Genomic DNA, 14,731 nt, shown 5'->3' with positions numbered 1-14,731 from the left:
GTGTACCCCTATACATCAGATTTATGACTTACAATAGGTTTACGAATGTTGGGGGGGAGGGTGGGATTCTGGGAGCAGGCTCTATCTTTGCATTTACCTCAGAGAGGAGGTTCGTATGGATCTATCGGCACTGGTTCTTGTATCTGATTTTATATGCTCGCGATGTCTTCTGTTAACATAGTAGCCTGGAATGTGCGGGGCATGTCACAAGCCTCTAAGCGTGCAGCAATATTTCATGCCCTGAGAGATGTACAACCAGCTATTGTTTGTTTGTCTGAGACCCATTTAAATGTTGATAGGACGCACTTGGCGCATAGAGCGTGGGTAGGTTATGAATACCATTCTACTCACTCCACACATGCTAGGGGGGTTACCATCCTGGTTCATAGATCTATACCATTTACTGTGTATGACTCATATATTGATGATGGTGGGAGGTTTGTGTGTCTGAGTTGTAGTATTTTTCATTTCAGGATTGTTTTGGCGGCGGTGTATGTTCCCCCCCCATATTCAGCTGAAGTTATGAAACTGATTATCTCCTTCAAGTCTAAGTTCCCATCAATTCCGCTGCTGGCCATAGGGGATTTTAATATGTATCTTAATGGCGCCTTGGATAAATTCCATAATGGGCTGGGAACATGCTCCGCTGCTTCTACTTCTCTGGCGCGGTTGTTGTCAGAGGTGGATCTATGTGATATATGGAGAACTTTGTATCCTACGCAACGTAAATTTTCCTGTTATTCCACCACACATGGTTCCTTGTCCAGAATAGACTTGGCTATTGGATCCTTATCTTTAGTGGCCCTGACAAAGAAAATCTTGTATCTACCTCGTAGCATATCTGACCATTCTCCATTATTGATAACTCTGGAAGTAGGTCCCCAGACACATGTTGTTAGACCTATTTGGCGCTTGAACCCATTCTGGTTGTCAATAGTGGATACTGGTACTGTGATATCCGGGGCTTTGGCTGATTTTTTGTCTATTAATGTGGGCTCGGCGTCGCTAGATGTGGTGTGGGATGCTATGAAGGCATATGTGAGGGGGCTCTACATTAAACATATCAGCGTTAAAAAATCTAAAAGTCGTGCTCTGGACAAGGAACTCTCAGATCGGGTTACGCATTTCGAGGCTGATTATGTTGCACAGCCCACGGTAGCTGGGGAGCTGCGATGGAAGGAAGCCCAGAATCTTCTGAAGGAACATATACAGGCTAGAGCGGAGGATAAAAGGATGTTTACGACCCAAAGATATTTCGCTGAAGGTGAAAGTGCAGGTCATTTGTTAGCTGTGATTTCTAGGGCTCAGCAGGGTCCTTCTTCTATCACCTCACTTAGGGGAGGGAATGGACAAATGGTGGTGGGGAATGAGAACATTCTGGAAGAATTCTATGTACATTTTAAGGAGGTTTATAGGTCCAGGCTGGTCGCCACTGATTCTTGTAGGTCTGGATATTTGGAGGGAATTGACATGCCTGTCCTGTCTGAGGAGAATAGGGCGATCCTTGAGGAGGATATTACGTTGGAGGAATTGGAAGAGGCACTCAAGTCCTTGCCTAATGAGACGGCACCGGGTGGAGATGGTCTCCCTGGGGAATTCTATAAAAAACATGGAGAACTGCTACTTCCGCACCTGCTTGCAGTATTTAAGCATGCTTTTGGTAGAGGTATTTTGCCTTCCTCCATGAGAGAGGCTATAGTTGTAGTAATACCAAAACCGGGTAAGGATCCAGCTTTGGTAGATTCGTATAGGCCCATTTCTCTCCTGACGGTTGATGTTAAACTCCTGGCAAAAATTCTAGCTAATCGATTAAATAGAGTTATTCACACCATTATTCATGATGACCAGTCCGGTTTTATGCCTGGTAAATCCACGGCTTTAAATCTTAGGAGGCTATTCCTGAACCTCCAGTTAGAGGGTAGGGATGTGTCGGATAACAGGGCCGCGGTGGTCTCTCTTGATGCTGCCAAGGCTTTTGACAGTGTTGAGTGGGATTACTTGTGGGCGGTCATGGCTAAAATGGGCTTCGGAATGGATTTTATGAAGTGGGTTAAACTTTTGTACTGTGAACCCAGGGCTAGAGTGCGAGTTAACGGGCATTTATCGTCAACTATTGCTTTGGAGAGGGGGACAAGACAGGGCTGTCCGCTGTCTCCGTTATTGTTTGCGATAGCCATTGAACCCTTAGCTTGTATCCTGCGTTCTACTTCTTCTGTGGGTGGGTTATTGCGGGGCTCAATGGAGGAGCGAGTATCATTATATGCGGATGATACATTGATATATGTGAACGATCTGGAAAAGTATATGGATGCAGTAATATCTGTGGTGTCTCAGTTTGGCGACCAGTCTGGATTACTAATAAACTGGGATAAGTCAGTGATTCTTCCAGTATCCTCTCAAATACCGTCACGCACTGCTGCCTTCTCCGGACTTAAGGTGGTGCAATCCTTTAAGTATCTTGGGGTAATAGTGTCCATGAACCCTGCAGATTATATTACCAGTAACCTCCTACCCTTGTTGGAGAAATTTAAACATAAGATCACAGTGTGGCATAAACTGCCTTTGTCAGTGATAGGAAGGGGAAATTTGTTGAAAATGATCCTTATGCCGCAATTGCTTTATGTCCTGCACAACTCCCCTGTTTGGATTCCCGTGCATTACTTTCACAAAATTTTACGACTGTTTCGTTTTTTTCTGTGGAAAAGTAATAGGGGGAGAATAAAGTATGAAACGCTACAGAGGAACAAAGATGCAGGGGGACTTGCTCTGCCCAACCCTCTACTCTATTTTCTGTCGGCCCAATTACAGCATTTTAAAGGGTGGGGAGTGGGGGGTAGCCCAGGTATGAAGAGTGGACGATTGATGGAGTGGGCGTCGAATAGATATCCCCCATTGACGGCCATTGAAGGTAGGGTAAAGGAAGATGTGGGGCGTATCCCAATACTAGTGCTTATGAGGAAAGTCTGGTGTAAAACCAAACATATCTTGGGATTAGAGGGGTACGTCAATATCTCGCCTATTTGGAGAAACCCAGCACTGCCAGAGTTGGAAGGTCTAACTGGGTTTTCTGGGTGGAATAATAAGGGAGTATGGAATTTGGGCCATATCTTCTCAGGCGGGGTATTGAAGCAATATCAACAGCTGTGCTCGGAGTTTGGGCTTCCTTCCTCGCAGTTCTATAGATATCTTCAGCTCAGGCATGCACTAGACGCTCAGGCTAAAGTGGCCCCAATAGTATTTACGTCCACTCATGCGCTGAACACAGTGGTGGCTGCTGGTTCGGTGAAAGGGGCAATCTCCGTGATGTATCAGGCCTTGCTAGAAGATTTTCTTAAGGGATACCCGCTAAAATGTAGGCAGCAATGGGAAAAAGATTTGGGTGGGCTTACAGATGCGCAATGGTCAGAGATAGTGGCGCTTACTCCCGATCTATCTCTCAGTGAGGCGGCACGTCTCTCCCAGCTGTATCTAGTTCACAGAGTATATAGGACTCCGGTATTTCTGCATAAAGTGGGTTGCAGGGATAGTCCCAATTGTCCGAAATGTGGCAGCGCCGAAGCTGATCTTCTGCATATGTTATGGTCATGCCCTTCATTGACCTCTTATTGGAGGGCAATACTACATCTTGTTAATAAGGTACATAGTACTAAATTTAAAATGGATCCAAAAATTTGTATTCTGGGAATACTGCCAGAGGAAAATTTGCAGTCTACAGTAGCTACGGGAATAGAAAGGATGCTTTATCAGGCGAGGAAGACTGTCGCAGCAAAATGGATACAGGGGATACCCCCGGAAGTACCGGAGTATGTTGCTAGAATGAATATGGTAGTGCGTCTTGAGAGGGGTGTATACCAGAAAAGAAAATGCTTGACTAAATTTGAGGCTATTTGGGGTAGCTGGATAGATAGGTCGGGATGCTGTAGTCCTTGGCTAGCATTGACGAGGAGTGCTTTGATTGCCCGGTAAGGCTGATCTGGGGAAGTGACTGTGTACATCCTGGTGATAGGTGGAATGTGTGGTGTATGATGTGTGATGTGTGACTGTGGACTGAGTGCCATGTCTGTATGGGAGTTTACTTACTTGGGGCTCATAGCCTGTAATGTTTATTGACTTCAATCGAACTGGTGCCGATAGAATGAGGAGACAAGGAATTTGGAGGTAGTTATGCTCTTATTGCAATGATGTCCTGCTCTTGGAAAGTTTGGGAGGGGAGGGGGGGGGGGCTGTTTATAGGGATGTTTGTTGAGGGAGAAAACAATTAGATAAATAAAGATCTAGATCTAATGTGTATATTCCTGCGGTGCCTTTTGGTCATAGGATGTATATTATGTAAAATGTGCATATGTAATATTTTGTACTTTTACCTTTTGTACATGATGTCTTTTGATGACCGGATATTTGATTTGACTGTCATTTGATGATGAAAAAGGAAAATTTGATAATAAAAAAATTATCTGATTAAAAAAATAAATAAAAAAAAAAGGAGATTTTTGTGAAACTCACCTGTAAAATCTTTTTCTCGTCTTTTCCATTGGGGGACACAGACCATGGGTATAGCTTAGAGGTATTAGTAGGAGGGACACTATGCAAATGAAAGAGCTCCTCCTCCTCGGGCTATACCCCCAGACTCCACCAGGAGGAACTCAGGCGTTGCACAAGCAGTAGGAGAAGGAGCAAGAAAAAATCATGGAAACCATCGGACCAAGCCATAAGGTCCAACCAGAAACAGAAAAACTGAACTAAAGACCCCTCCTGCAACAGGAATAATGGGTGGGAGCTGTGTCCCCCAATGGAAAAGACGAGAAAAAGATTTTACAGGTGAGTTTCACAAAAATCTCCTTTTCTCGTGCTTTTTTCCATTGGGGGACACAGACCATGGGACGTCCAAAAGCAGTCCATGGGGTGGGAAAAAATACCAGCACCGCCAGGAGGAACGCCCCAACGGTCAAACAGGAACCACAGCCTGCAAAACCCTGCGGCCAAAGCCGCATCAGCCGAAGCCAGTGAATGCAACTGACAAAAATTTGCAAAGGTATGCAAGGACGACCAGGTGGCCGCCGTACACAGCTGAGACGCAGAGGCACGACTGCGTCTTGCCCAGGAAGCCCCCTCCGCCCCAATGGAGAGAACGGCAATTCTAGCCGGGGGAACTCCACCACAAGCGTGACAAGCCGCGGAAATAGCCAAGCAGATCCAGAGCGCCAAGAACGGCGGACGGAAGCAGTAGCCGCGAGACACACCTCCAGGACCCGTACAACATCCAGGGAATGCAGAGTGCATTCCTTGGGGTTAGCCGGAGAAGGACAAAAGGAAGGCAGGACAAGATCCTCATCAAGGCGGAAGGGAGAGACCACCCTGGGCAAAAAGAAGGGGACTGGACGGAGCACAACTTAATCCTGGTGGAAAACCAGAAAGGCTCCTGACAGGAAAGAGCGGCCAGCTCCGACACCAGTCTGACTTAAAAGCTCGTGATGGGACGTGAACTCACAGCCACTGCATAATAGCCCAGAACTTTAATCACTACGCTATGTAGCTGTATCAGAAGCTATGGTCACAAGGAAGTCCAGATGAGAACAGTCAGAGAGACCCTCCTCAAAGGCTCGAAGGGGGCCGACTGCAGAGCGCGCAGAACCAAATTGAGATCCCAAGGAGACAAAGGGGGAACATACGGGGAACCGAATGCGCCACCGCCGAAGAAAGGTCACCACCGGACCCTTAAGAGCAAGGGACCTCTGACGGCCCGCGCCGAAACCTGACCTTACAGGGAACTAAGCGACAGTCCCTGCACAAGCCCAGACTGAAGAAAAGACAGTACCATCAAGATGGAAAACCGAAGGGGAGGGAACCCCGAACCCTCAAAAAAGGATAGGAAGGCCATCCAGGTACGATAGTAAATCCGGGAGGAAGAAGACTTCCCCGGACTGATCATGGTCCTAACCACTGAATCCGAGAACCCCATCTTTATCAGGATGGCGGTTTCAACAGTCATGCCGGTAAACGAAGAGACCGCAAATTCCGGTGGAAGAACGGGCCCTGAGACAGTAGGTCCTGTCCGTCGGGAAGAGGCCATGGGGCGTCCGCCAGCAACCGAGCCACGTCCGAAAAAACCACGCGCGGCGAGGCCACTCTGGGGTGATGAGAACGGTCGGAGTCCCTTCCGCCTCGAACTGGCGTAGACCCTTTGGTAGGAGAGGAAAACAGAGGAGGCTGAAGTCCTGCCACGGAGACACCTGCGCATCCATCCGTACGCCTCCGGATCTCGGGCGCGAGCCAGGACCACTGGGATCTTGTTGTTGAACCCGGACGCCATTAAGTCCACATCCGGACGGTCCCATCTGTGGCAGATTTCCTCGAACCCTTCTGGATGCAGAGACCACCCGCTTGGATCCACCGTGTTGTGGCTTAGAAAGTCCGCTGTCCAGTTGCCCACTCCTGGAATGCAAACTGCTGACAACACCGGAATGTGCGTCTCCGCCCACGTCAGAATTCTCTTCACCTCCTGCATCACCATCCGGCTGCGGGTCCCGCCCTGATGGTTGATATAGGCCACGGCCGCGGCATTGCCCGTTTGAACCCGCACTGGGAGGCCCGCAAGGAGAGAGGTCCAATAGGAGAGAGAGAGCGGAAAAAATCGCCCTCAGTTCCAGAAAGTTGATTGGAAGGCGAGACTCTGCCGCCGACCAAATTCCTTGAACCGTGCGAGACTGGAAAACGCCACCCCCAACCCAGGATGCTGGCATCGGTGGCGGCGATCGTCCAGGAGAATGCGAGAAAGGAACTCCCCGACCTCAGGTTCTTTGGGAACAGCCACCAAGGGAGAGCTGCCCGAACCCGCTGAAAGGTAAAGGATCTCCTGTTGCGCCAGGCGAGTGTGAAACTGGGCATATGGAAGGCCTCGAAAGAGGCTACCATAAGACCCAGGACCTGCAAGTATTCCCGAATGGAGAGGCACGGGGAGCGCAGCAGATGCGACACTGCCCCCTGGACCTGGGAGGACTTGAAGGCTGGTAGAATACTTAGGCAGCCGAGGTGTCCAAAATCACCCTCCGGAAGGAGAGCCTCTGGGACGGGAAGAGGCAGGAGTTTGGGAAAGTTACCAGCCAGCCGAACCGTTCCAGGGTCTGAACAGTGATCCGGACGCTGTCCGTGGTCTGCGGTAGAGAGGGGGGCCTCTATCCGGATATCGTCCCGATAGGGCAGCAAAGGAATGCCCCTGGTACGAAGAAGCGCCATGAGCGGTCCAGGACCGTGGCAAGGACCCGCGGGGTGGTCGCCAACCCGAAGGAAGGGCGACAAACTGACAGTGTCGACCCATAATGGCGAAGCGCAGGAATCGATGGTGGGATTCCGCAATCGGGACATGTGATAGGCCTAGGAGCAGCAGGGCGGGCTGACTGGGCCCTCTAGTGCCGGGAAGGCTGGTGCAAAGGAAGGGCTCTTTGCGGGCGACCTGAGACCCCCGGCGGAGGAAGCAGGCGACGGCCTACCAGATGAGAAACGGCAAAAGGCATGCAGAGATGAACTCGTCCAGCTGATCCCCATAAGGTCTGGAAACCCCAAAGGGGAGATTAGCAAGGGAACGCTTGGTGGAGGCGTCAGCATCCCACACCTTCAATCAAATCTCTTCGCGCTGAGTGACAGAGATGGCCAACCTGCGGGCAAAGAGGGAAACAATGTCCCTAGAAGCTTCGCAAAGAATCTTAGAAGCCTGAGACATCTGGAGAACCAACTCCAGTGTGTTAGTAGCCGCATCTCGTACCGCCAGTTCCTGGTGGTGGTGTTGTAACCACACCGAGAGAGCACTGGCTACCCCTGCTGAGTGAAAGGTAGGTCACAGGGACGCGCTGCCAGCGAAAAAAGGACCTGGAAGAGAGTCTATGCGTCTGTCTACAGCATCCTGGAAAGAGGAACTGACTAAGACAGGAAGGGCCACATAATTGGCTAATCCGGCCACCGGAGGATCCACCTTAGGGGGAGGAGACACCTCTCCTCGCCGTCAGCAGGGAAAGGAAAGTATATTCATGCGCTGGGTGGTCGAGAACCTTATTAAGACCACCCCAGGCCCTGGACATGACCGCGGAAAAATCCCTCATGGACCGGGAACATGGTAGTCTCCGACTGCCTGGACGGAAAAAGGGGGAACTCCTGACCAGTGGAAGGAGGAGAATCCCCTTGGAGAATAAAGGTGTCTCGGACAGTCACCACTAAGTCAGCCACCCTGGTGGAGAGCTTAGGCGAGGGGTCCCGCTCCATGACCTAATCAGAGCCGGAAATTCTCCTTCAGACTTGCGCTCCCTAAGGGAGGGGAGAGTCGCCCGAACGCGCCTCTAGACGAGGGGGGGGGGGGGGAGAGCCAGAGCCATCCGAGGAGGGATGCTGCTGCTCACGCTCCCTGTTAGTAGTCGGGCGTCTTCTGTGGAAAACCACTTAGAGAGGTGGTTGGCGTCACAGGATTTGAAAATGCCCTATAGTCCAAAAAGGACCTGGCTCGTCCGAGCCGGATAATTCTCCTTCGGATTACTCTCCCTAGGGAGTGGGAAGAGCAGTCCGCAAGCGCCACCGGCGAGGTGAGGGGGGTGGAGAGACGGAGACATCCGAGGTGTGATGCTGCCGCTCACGCTGCCTCTTCGTAGTCAGACACCCACTGTGGGGACCACTGAGAGAGATGGAGTCGTTAGCGCCACAGGATTAAAGGACATGGTTGCCTTGGCGACTAAGACCAATTTAGCGGCCGCGCTGGACATGGCAGATGCCCAAGCGGGGACCGCAGGCCCCCAGGGACGTGGAGGAGGGGTGGAGGAGGGGGGTAAGGCAGGGATGCAGGTAATACTTATCTGCTCCTGCAGAACTTCTCCTGCAGAACTTCTCCCTCGACTCCAGGACCAGCAGGGATGCACCTCATCAGGCTTCTGACTCCTTGTCCAGGAGTGCAGTGTTCTGGTGGAGGGTGGCAGCAGGAGACCCAGTAGCTGGTGGGATACCGGAGCTGCAGGTCGAGCCCGGATCCACTTGTCTTCTTTGGGGGGCAATGGAGGCAGCCAGGCAGCGTCCAAGGACGGCAGCGGGCATTCCACGGGGGACCAGGAAGGCGCCATGCCGACCTGTGTCCCCATCTAGAATAATATAAACAATTTTTGAAGGCTGAAAGGGGCTTTGAACTCAGAAAGCCTGGACATGGGGCAGCAGCAGCAGTACCACTGAGCTACCAGCTTGCCTGGCACAAAACGGAGTAGAGTGATGAGGAGCTGCACGGCCATGAGCAAACAGAGTCTCCGGTGTAAGGAGAGTCAGAGCGGCATGTCGAGGCTCCGCCTCCCCGAACGCGTCATTATGGCGCGAAAAAAAAAAAAAAAAAAACGCGCGGAAATATGCGCGCGTGCGAAAATATGCGCGAAAATAAGCGCACGCGCGAAAATAAGCGCACGCGCGAAAATAAGCGCACGCGCGCGGAAATAAGCGCGCGCGTGATTTAAACAAACACCACGTGGAGGAGCGGCCTGCCGGCGGGCGCTGAGGGAGCGCAGCAGCCAAGGCCCGACGAGAGAAGCGCTGAAGCCCACAGTTTAAGGGGGAAGAGATGCCAGTACTCCAGTGCCAAAATGAAGAAAGTGCCCCATCAGGATCCTTCTTCAAGTTCACCCAGGTAGCCACAGACAAATAGACACAGAGGGAGGGGGAGGGATTGGGCAACACTTATCTCATCAGCATGCTCCCTCGATGTCCAGACCAGCAGGGATGCGCCTCTTCAGACTTCTGACTCCAATCCAGGAGAACAGTGCTCTGGAGGAGGGTAGGCAGCAGGCGTCCCAGCAGCTGGTGGGATGCCGGAGCTAACAGGTCGAGCCCGGATCCACTTATCTTCTTGGGGGGAAATGGAGGCAGCCAGGCAACGTCCCAAAGACGGCGGCGGGCACTCCACGGGGGACCAGGAAGGCGCCATGCCGACCTGTGTCCCCATCTAGAATAAAAATAACAAAAAGGAGTAGAATCAGAGAGTGTCAACCTCCTTCACCAGACACTAAGCAAAGACTGAGTTCCTCCTGGTGGAGTCTGGGGGTATAGCCCGAGGAGGAGGAGCTCTTTCATTTGCATAGTGTCCCTCCTACTAATACCTCTAAGCTATACCCATGGTCTGTGTCCCCCAATGGAAAAAAGCACGAGAAATATCATTTTAGCCCAAAATGAGTAAAATTCTATCATAATAAAACTACCAGCACATAGAAGCCACATAGCCAAGAAAGTAGTAGATACATCCTTGCCACTGATGGATAAATTTCAGGCAGGCCTTGTAATACTACCTGCAGATCTCAGGACCTGATTTCTAATAGTTATAGAATTAGAACAATGAAAATAGTGGAAGTGGTCAAATGATTGATTGGAATGTCATTCGATGACCCCACTGACTATAATGGGATCTGGCTTCCTTTAGAAAAATTGGCATTTTGCCGGAAAAAAAAGTGCAGCATGCTGAGATATTGTTTGCTGTGTTTTTGACGGAATCTGCTATGGAGACACCTGATGGAGATAACAATGAAGCCTAGTGTGGACTTCTGTGCATATAATCATCCCCTCCTCAGGCAGATCAAACCTGCTGTCCGGTTATCACATATGCAGGCCTTTTTAGTCCCAGATATGTAGTAAGAAGATAATTACTTACCCATATAATGCCCTCTGCATCTAATTAGTTTATTTTATTGGTGCCACAACCCAATCGTTTTTCCAGGGTCCACATCACAGCTTCGGGTTGGTCACACGAAACACACAGCAACCAGTAAAGTCTCCATGATACACTGTCTTTCTGTCCATACTGGATCTTTAGCGATACCTTGGATCTTTGGCTCTTTTCTACCGACACCTGGAAGATCTAATAGATTTCTGACAGAAGGAAGTTTCCATCATCAGAACAGATATTTTCTCTCACTGACTGTCACAATGAACCATTGTCTTCAATTATTTTCTCAAAACAGACCAGTATGACAACCCAAGACAAACTGGACCCCTGCATAGGGCCGTATGGTTCAGGGGGAGCAGTGAAATAGGAGGAGGGGGATAGATTTTCCTGACTCTGTGTTTATTTGTTTCTCCACCTCATTCATTACACTGTGTGACACATGGGGCCGTAGCAGTATTTTATATTAAAAAAAATGACAGCAAAAAAATGGTGAAAAAGTTCAAATATGATCAAACCATTAGTGTCAGATAACACCCCATGTTAATCCACGCCCTCAAAATACACCCCTTTTTTATCCGTGTAACCTTGATTGGTAGTTTTCTTGGGAAACCTGGCGACCCTAGAAAAAAATCTGCATCAAATTGCAGAAAGAAGTTTGCATTGTTGTAAAAATCCGTACCTGTGGATTTTCTGGTGGATTTTTCCACCACGCGTGAAGTGGAGTGGCCACTTTCATAACCCCAAAAAAGAGGACATCACTTCCCGAAAGAAGGACATCACACCTGGGACAATGGGACATGACCCCCTAATACAGAGAATGGAAACCATAATCTATGTAACAGCACCCGCCACATTAATCTACAAATCTATAGGATAATTGGATGCTTGTATTACCAAACTTGGAGCCTAAATTGCGATATCTCCATCTGTCAGACTTGACCTAAAAACGCCTGTGTGACAATATTTGTTGCATGGGCATTAAAATAGTCGCAAAAATGCTATTTTAGACTATTTTTACACCAGGTGAACAGAATAAATTACCTCCCCTTTTTCCATGGCTTAGGTCTCATGCACACGAATGTATTTTCTTTCTGTGTCCGTTCGTTTTTTTTTGCGTATACGGAATCATTCATTTCAATTGGTTCGCAAAAAAAAAACACAAAGTAACTCCGTGTGCATTCCGTTTCCCTATGTCCGTATTTCCGTTCCACCAAAAAATAGAACATGTCCTATTATTGTCCGCATTACGAACAAGAATAGTAGTGTTCTATAAGGGGCCAGCTGTTCCGTTCCACAAAATACGGAAGGCACACGGACGTCATCCGTATTTTTTGCAGATCCATTTTTTGCGGACTGCAAAATACATATGGTTGTGTGCATGAGCCCTTAACATGCAGATTTCCCACTCAAATCAGTGGGGAAGTTCTACATCCTTTTTGGGCACAGATTTTCGGTGCAGAATCACTGTCAAAATCCGCACTTAAAATCCTCTGTGTGAGCAAGCAAGGGAGAGTTCACATCACCGTTACCCTGGTTTCACACCTAAGCGTTTCGCAAACGCGCGTTTTTTTTTCCTGCTCTTCTGGTGGATCAGAAGAATGGAAAATGAAACAATGATATGCACCCAGCCTAAGGTCTAGTTCATACTTCAGTAATTTGGTCAGTTATTGTGAGCCAAAACCCGTAGTGGAGTCTACTCGGAGATAAGGTATAAGAATTCCTCCTGTTCTGTGTTTTTGACCAGCAGCTGGTTTTGGCTCACAATAACTGATGGAAATAACTGATCAGATGAAGCCTCATTCACACTTCAGTAGTATGGTCAGTAATTTCCATCAGTTAATCACTATTGACTAAAATGGGGGGGGGTGAGCTCCGGTGGCAGCACAGCAGCACACGGCGAGAGGCAGCCGGACTTACCCTGCTTTCACGCCTGAGCGTTTCCCAAACGCGCGTTTGTGACGCACGTTTTTTGTAATAGTAAACACGCGTTTGACGCGCGTTTGTGTCATTGACTGCAGTGTCCTATGGCCACAAACGCGCGTCAAAACGCCCCAAAGAAGCTCAAGTACTTGTTTGAGCGTCGGGCGTTTTACAGCGCGATTGTACGCGCTGTAAAACGCCCAGGTGAGAACCATTCCCATAGGGAAGCATTGCTTTTCATGTGTTGAGCGTTTTACAGCGCGTTTGAACGCGCTGTAAAACGCTCAGGTGTGAACTTAGGGTAAAAGTACTGCATGTCATACTTTTAGTCCGGCTGCCTCTCGCCGTGCGCTGCCGCCGGAACTCCGCCCCCGCCCCCCATTATAGGAGCAGCAGTCCGGGGGCACACGTGAACTAGCGGCAGGATGGATCCGGCAGGCTGTGCCGCTAATGTTAAAGTACCCTTATTGTGAGCCAAAACCAGGAGTGGAGCCTCCACAGAGATCAAGCGTAATGGAAAGATCTGCACCTGTTCTGTGTTTCTGACCCGCACCTGGTTTTGGCTCACAATCGCTGATGGAAATAACTGATCAAATAAGTGAAGTGTGAACTAAGCCTAAGGGCTCATGCACACGAACGTATTTTGTTTTTGTATCTGTTCCATAATTTTTTTTTTCAATGGGTCCGCAAAAAATGCAGACAGCACACCGTGTGCTGTCCGCATCCGTATGTCCATTCCGTAGCCCCGCAAAAAACATAGAGCATGTCCTATTCTTGTCTATTTTGCAGACAAGAATAGGCATTGTTACAATGGATCCGCGGATGTCATCCCTATGTTTTGCGGATCCATGTTTTGCGGACCACAAAATACATATGGCCACGTGCATTAGCCCTAAGGCATGCTATTTTTGGTGCGGAAACACAGAAAGATCTGTGCGGCTTTTCTGTTTATATGCCTGCACCTCTGTTCAGCTACCCTCATAGTCCTTCAAAGCTGGGAGACATGCATAGTTGCCAACTGTCCCGAATCTGCAGGGACTGTCTTTGATTTTCAACAATAACCTTGCCCATAAGTGGGCGTTTCCAGGGCGGGGCTATGGATGCACAAATTTTACCAAACGTTGGTAAGTATGGACATGCGTGTGTAATTCACCAGCAAAGCTGGCATTTTTTTTCTACCAGCAATAACAATTACCGGTACTTTCCGAGGTGCGCTTGCCACTATTACTAATGAGCCCTTCCATTGTGGAGCGCTCATTAGTACAGCTTTTGCCCCTCCTCCTCTTCTGCTTGTGTTTGTTCGCTCTGCGGGGAACACTTGCTGCTGACGGGATGTAGAGCACAGGACCTGCGCTCCAGCATAATAACGTTTCTTAGCACTGACTGGACTCATCACGCTGGAGTGCAGGTCCTGTCCATCCAGTGAGCAGTGAGTGCGCCCTGCGGTGCGATCAAATGGATGAGGTGAGGTTCATATTTTTTTGCACAAACAGAGAAGGGGGCATTAGAGGCACTAATGGAGGCATTAATGTTACTGGGGTGCACTCATTGGGACATTATTAGTTCTGGGGGCACTAGTGGAGCCATTCATTTTAATGGGGGCACTAATGAGGACATTAGTGTTACTGGAACCGAACTCCGCTTTGGTTCCCAGGTACTAGTGTGAACCGAATCTGAGTTTGGTTCCAAGTTTTAAAGTGGGTTTTCTACTTTAAAAATCAACTACCGAAGTTATTCAACAAAGTCACGCACGACTTTGCTAATAACTTACTTCAGCTCATCGGAGCCCGTACATTTTAATAGTGTATGGAGAGGAATCTCCGTACAGTATTAGGGCTATTACCGCAAAATGCAGTCTGCAATGCACAGGCACCGTCCATGGGGATAACAGACCTAATTACCTGAAAAGGTCCGTGATCCTTCCGTTCCGCAAAAAAGATAGAGCAAGTTCGATCTTTTTGCGGTTCAAAAGCACGGAACGGAACCCCAGAAAGCACTCCGTAGTGTTCAGTTCCGCATATCCGGATTTGCGGACCTATTAAAATGAATGGGTCCGCATCCGTGATGCGGAATGGCCACAGAACGGTGCCCGTGTATTGCGGGTCCGCAATACGGCAACGGGCATCACACGTTCGCGTG

The sequence above is a fragment of the Bufo gargarizans genome, chromosome 7, assembly GCF_014858855.1.
Source record: "Bufo gargarizans isolate SCDJY-AF-19 chromosome 7, ASM1485885v1, whole genome shotgun sequence".
NCBI lineage: Eukaryota > Metazoa > Chordata > Amphibia > Anura > Bufonidae > Bufo > Bufo gargarizans.
Note: the sequence above shows the minus strand (reverse complement) of the source record.